The sequence below is a fragment of the Equus caballus genome, chromosome X, assembly GCF_041296265.1.
Source record: "Equus caballus isolate H_3958 breed thoroughbred chromosome X, TB-T2T, whole genome shotgun sequence".
Classification (NCBI taxonomy): domain Eukaryota; kingdom Metazoa; phylum Chordata; class Mammalia; order Perissodactyla; family Equidae; genus Equus; species Equus caballus.
Window position 1 is genome coordinate 51,086,447 of NC_091715.1, and position 6,146 is coordinate 51,092,592.

Here is a 6,146-nt window from a genome sequence, read left to right on the forward strand (position 1 = left end):
CAAAGGGCGAGTTGGGCCCCACAGCATCTTGCTTCCAGCTCTTTGGGAAGCTAAGAAACAACTCGCTCTGCACAGTGCTCTTGCAGCCTACCGGGAACATCTCTTCCAAAGGCCTGTGAAAAGCAGTTTCTTTGCAGGCCTGATCTGGCTGAAGTAGAACTTCTGCTCTGGGTGTGCTACATTGCCCTAGAGCTGAAAGGCACAACGTGCCGGCTTCTTTCCAAAGGGCGAGTTGGGCCCCACAGCATCTTGCTTCCAGCTCTTTGGGAAGCTAAGAAACAACTCGCTCTGCACAGTGCTCTTACAGCCTACCGGGAACATCTCTTCCAAAGGCCTGTGAAACGCAGTTTCTTTGCAGGCCTGATCTGGCTGAAGTAGGACTTCTGCTCTGGGTGTGCTACATTGCCCTAGAGCTGAAAGGCACAACGTGCAGGCTTCTTTCCAAAGGGCGATTTGGGCCCCAAAGCATCTTGCTTCCAGCTCCTTTGGAAGCTAAGAAACAACTCGCTCTGCACTCCTCTCTTACAGCCATCCGGCAACATCTCCTGCAAATGCCTTTGGAACTCAGTTTCTTTACAGGCCTGATCTGGCTGAAGTAGGACTTCTGCTCTGGGTGTGCTACATTGCCCTAGAGCTGAAAGGCACAACGTGCAGGCTGCTTTCCAAAGGGCGAGTTGGGCCCCACAGCATCTTGCTTCCAGTTCTTTGGGAAGCTAAGAAACAACTCGCTCTGCACAGTGCTCTTACAGCCTACCGGGAACATCTCTTCCAAAGGGCTGTGAAACACAGTTTCTTTGCAGGCCTGATCTGGCTGAAGTAGGACTTCTGCTCTGGGTGTGCTACATTTCCCTAGAGCTGAAAGGCACAACGTGCAGGCTTCTTTCCAAAGGGCGAGTTGGGCCCCACAGCATCTTGCTTCCAGCTCTTTGGGAAGCTAAGAAACAACTCGCTCTGCACAGTGCTCTTACAGACTACCGGGAACATCTCTTCCAAAGGCCTGTGAAACGCAGTTTCTTTGCAGGCCTGATCTGGCTGAAGTAGGACTTCTGCTCTGGGTGTGCTACATTGCCCTAGAGCTGAAAGGCACAACGTGCAGGCTTCTTTCCAAAGGGCGAGTTGGGCCCCACAGCATCTTGCTTCCAGCTCTTTGGGAAGCTAAGAAACAACTCGCTCTGCACAGTGCTCTTACACCCTAACGGGAACATCTCTTCCAAAGGCCTGCGAAACGCAGTTTCTTTGCAGGCCAGATCTGGCTGAAGTAGGACTTCTGCTCTGGGTGTGCTACATTGCCCTAGAGCTGAAAGGCACAACGTGCAGGCTTCTTTCCAAAGGGCGAGTTGGGCCCCACACATCTTGCTCCAAGCTCTTTGGGAAGCTAAGAAACAACTCGCTCTGCACAGTGCTCTTGCAGCCTACCGGGAACATCTCTTCCAAAGGCCTGTGAAACGCAGTTTCTTTGCAGGCCTGATCTGGCTGAAGTAGGACTTCTGCTCTGGGTGTGCTACATTGCCCTAGAGCTGAAAGGCACAACGTGCAGGCTTCTTTCCAAAGGGCGAGTTTGGCCCCACAGCATCTTGCTTCCAGCTCTTTGGGAAGCTAAGAAACAACTCGCTCTGCACAGTGCTTTTACAGCCTACCGGGAACATCTCTTCCAAAGGCCTGTGAAACGCCGTTTCTTTGCAGGCCTGCTCCGGCTGAAGTAGGACTTCTGCTCTGGGTGTGCTACATTGCCCTAGAGCTGAAAGGCACAACGTGCAGGCTTCTTTCCAAAGGGCGATTTGGGCCCCAAAGCATCTTGCTTCCAGCTCCTTTGGAAGCTAAGAAACAACTCGCTCTGCACTCCTCTCTTACAGCCATCCGGCAACATCTCCTGCAAATGCCTTTGGAACGCAGTTTCTTTGCAGGCCTGATCTGGCTGAAGTAGGACTTCTGCTCTGGGTGTGCTACATTGCCCTAGAGCTGAAAGGCACAACGTGCAGGCTGCTTTCCAAAGGGCGAGTTGGGCCCCACAGCATCTTGCTTCCAGCTCTTTGGGAAGCTAAGAAACAACTCGCTCTGCACAGTGCTCTTACAGAGTACCGGGAACATCTCTTTCAAAGGCCTGTGAAATGCAGTTTCTTTGCAGGGCTGATCTGGTTGAAGTGGAACTTCTGCTCAGCGTGTGCTACGTTGCCTGAGAGCTGAAAGGCACAACGTGCAGGCTTCTTTCCAAAGGGCGAGTTGGGCCCCACAGCATCTTGCTTCCAGCTCTTTGGGAAGCTAAGAAACAACTCGCTCTGCACAGTGCTCTTACAGCCTAACGGGAACATCTCTTCCAAAGGCCTGCGAAACGCAGTTTCTTTGCAGGCCTGATCTGGCTGAAGTAGAACTTCTGCTCTGCGTGTGCTACATTGCCCGAGAGCTGAAAGGCACAACGTGCAGTCGTCTTTCGAAAGGGCGAGTTTGGCCACAAAGCATCTTGCTTCCAGCTCTTTGGGAGGCTTAGAAACAACTCGCTCTGCACAGTGCTCTTACAGCCAACCGGGAACATCTCTTCCAAAGGCCTGTGAAACGCAGTTTCTTTGCAGGCCTGATCTGGCTGAAGTAGGACTTCTGCTCTGGGTGCGCTACATTGCCCTAGAGCTGAAAGGCACAACGTGCAGGCTTCTTTCCAAAGGGCGAGTTGGGCCCCACAGCATCTTGCTTCCAGCTCTTTGGGAAGCTAAGAAACAACTCGCTCTGCACAGTGCTCTTACAGCCTACTGGGAACATCTCTTCCAAAGGCCTGTGAATCGCAGTTTCTTTGCAGGCCTGATCTGGCTGAAGTAGAACTTCTGCTCTCAGTGTGCTACATTGCCCTAGAGCTGAAAGGCACAACGTGCAGGCTTCTTTCCAAAGGGCGAGTTGGGCCCCACAGCATCTTGCTTCCAGCTCTTTGGGAAGCTAAGAAACAACTCGCTCTGCACAGTGCTCTTGCAGCCTACCGGGAACATCTCTTCCAAAGGCCTGTGAAAAGCAGTTTCTTTGCAGGCCTGATCTGGCTGAAGTAGAACTTCTGCTCTGGGTGTGCTACATTGCCCTAGAGCTGAAAGGCACAACGTGCCGGCTTCTTTCCAAAGGGCGAGTTGGGCCCCACAGCATCTTGCTTCCAGCTCTTTGGGAAGCTAAGAAACAACTCGCTCTGCACAGTGCTCTTACAGCCTACCGGGAACATCTCTTCCAAACGCCTGTGAAACGCAGTTTCTTTGCAGGCCTGCTCCGGCTGAAGTAGGACTTCTGCTCTGGGTGTGCTACATTGCCCTAGAGCTGAAAGGCACAACGTGCAGGCTTCTTTCCAAAGGGCGATTTGGGCCCCAAAGCATCTTGCTTCCAGCTCCTTTGGAAGCTAAGAAACAACTCGCTCTGCACTCCTCTCTTACAGCCATCCGGCAACATCTCCTGCAAATGCCTTTGGAACTCAGTTTCTTTACAGGCCTGATCTGGCTGAAGTAGGACTTCTGCTCTGGGTGTGCTACATTGCCCTAGAGCTGAAAGGCACAACGTGCAGGCTGCTTTCCAAAGGGCGAGTTGGGCCCCACAGCATCTTGCTTCCAGCTCTTTGGGAAGCTAAGAAACAACTCGCTCTGCACAGTGCTCTTACAGACTACTGGAAACATCTCTTCCAAAGGCCTTTTAAACGCAGTTTCTTTGCAGGCCTGATCTGGCTGAAGTAGGACTTCTGCTCTGGGTGTGCTACATTGCCCTAGAGCTGAAAGGCACAACGTGCAGACTTCTTTCCAAAGGGCGAGTTGGGCCCCACAGCATCTTGCTTCCAGCTCTTTGGGAAGCTAAGAAACAACTCGCTCTGCCTAGTGCTCTTACAGCCTACCGGGAACATCTCTTCCAAAGGCCTGCGAAACGCAGTTTCTTTGCAGGCCAGATCTGGCTGAAGTAGGACTTCTGCTCTGGGTGTGCTACATTGCCCTAGAGCTGAAAGGCACAACGTGCAGGCTTCTTTCCAAAGGGCGAGTTGGGCCCCACAGCATCTTGCTTCCAGCTCTTTGGGAAGCTTAGAAACAACTCGCTCTGCTCAGTGCTCTTACATCGTAGTGGGAACATCTCTTCCAAAGGCCTGTGAAACGCAGTTTCTTTGCAGGCCTGATCTGGCTGAAGTAGAACTTCTGCTCTGGGTGTGCTACATTGCCCTAGAGCTGAAAGGCACAACGTGCAGGCTTCTTTCCAAAGAGCGAGATGGGCCCCACAGCATCTTGCTTCCAGCTCTTTGGGAAGCTAAGAAACAACTCGCTCTGCACAGTGCTCTGACAGCCTACCGGGAACATCTCTTCCAAAGGCCTGTTAAACGCAGTTTCTTTGCAGGCCTGATCTGCCTGAAGTAGGACTTCTGCTCTGGGTGTGCTACATTGCCCTACAGCTGAAAGGCACAACGCGCAGGCTTCTTTCCAAAGGGCAAGTTGGGCCTCACAGCATCTTGCTTCCAGCTCTTTGGGAAGCTAAGAAAGAACTCGCTCTGCTCAGTGCTCTTACACCCTAGTGGGAACATCTCTTCCAAAGGCCTGTGAAACGCAGATTCTTTGCAGGCCTGATCTGGCTGAAGTAGGACTTCTGCTCTGGGTGTGCTAAATTGCCCTAGAGCTGAAAGGCACAACGTGCAGTCTTCTTTCCAAAGGGCAAGTTGGGCCCTACAGCATCTTGCTTCCAGCTCTTTGGGAAGATAAGAAACAACTCGCTCTGCACAGTGCTCTTGCAGCCTACCGGGAACATCTCTTCCAAAGGCCTGTGAAACGCAGTTTCTTTGCAGGCCTGATCTGGCTGAAGTAGGACTTCTGCTGTGGGTGTGCTACATTGCCCTAGAGCTGAAAGGCACAACGTGCAGGCTTCTTTCCAAAGGGCGAGTTGGGCCCCACAGCATCTTGCTTCCAGCTCTTTGAGAAGCTAAGAAACAACTCGCTCTGCACAGTGCTCTTGCAGCCTACCGGGAACATCCTTTCCAAAGGCCTGTGAAACGCAGTTTCTTTGCAGGCCTGATCTGGCAGAGTAGGACTTCTGCTCTGGGTGTGCTACATTGCCCTACAGCTGAAAGGCACAACGTGCAGTCTTCTTTCCAAAGGGCAAGTTGGGCCCCACAGCATCTTGCTTCCAGCTCTTTGGGAAGCTAAGAAACAACTCGCTCTGCACAGTGCTCTTACAGCCTACCGGGAACATCTCTTCCAAAGGCCTGTGAAACGCAGTTTCTTTGCAGGCCTGATCTGGCTGAAGTAGGACTTCTGCTCTGGGTGCGCTACATGGCCCTAGAGCTGAAAGGCACAACGTGCAGGCTTCTTTCCAAAGGGCGAGTTGGGCCCCACAGCATCTTGCTTCCAGCTCTTTGGGAAGCTAAGAAACAACTCGCTCTGCACAGTGCTCTTACAGCCTACCGGGAACATCTCTTCCAAAGGCCTGTGAAACGCAGTTTCTTTGCAGGCCTGATCTGGCTGAAGTAGGACTTCTGCTCTGGGTCTGCTACATTGCCCTAGAGCTGAAAGGCACAACGTGCAGGCTTCTTTCCAAAGGGCGAGTTGGGCCCCACAGCATCTTGCTTCCAGCTCTTTGGGAAGCTTAGAAACAACTCGCTCTGCTCAGTGCTCTTACATCGTAGTGGGAACATCTCTTCCAAAGGCCTGTGAAACGCAGTTTCTTTGCAGGCCTGATCTGGCTGAAGTAGAACTTCTGCTCTGGGTGTGCTAAATTGCCCTAGAGCTGAAAGGCACAACGTGCAGGCTTCTTTCCAAAGAGCGAGTTGGGCCCCACAGCATCTTGCTTCCAGCTCTTTGGGAAGCTAAGAAACAACTCGCTCTGCACAGTGCTCTGACAGCCTACCGGGAACATCTCTTCCAAAGGCCTGTTAAACGCAGTTTCTTTGCAGGCCTGATCTGGCTGAAGTAGGACTTCTGCTCTGGGTGTGCTACATTGCCCTACAGCTGAAAGGCACAACGCGCAGGCTTCTTTCCAAAGGGCAAGTTGGGCCTCACAGCATCTTGCTTCCAGCTCTTTGGGAAGCTAAGAAAGAACTCGCTCTGCTCAGTGCTCTTACACCCTAGTGGGAACATCTCTTCCAAAGGCCTGTGAAACGCAGTTTCTTTGCAGGCCTGATCTGGCTGAAGTAGGACTTCTGCTCTGGGTGTGCTACA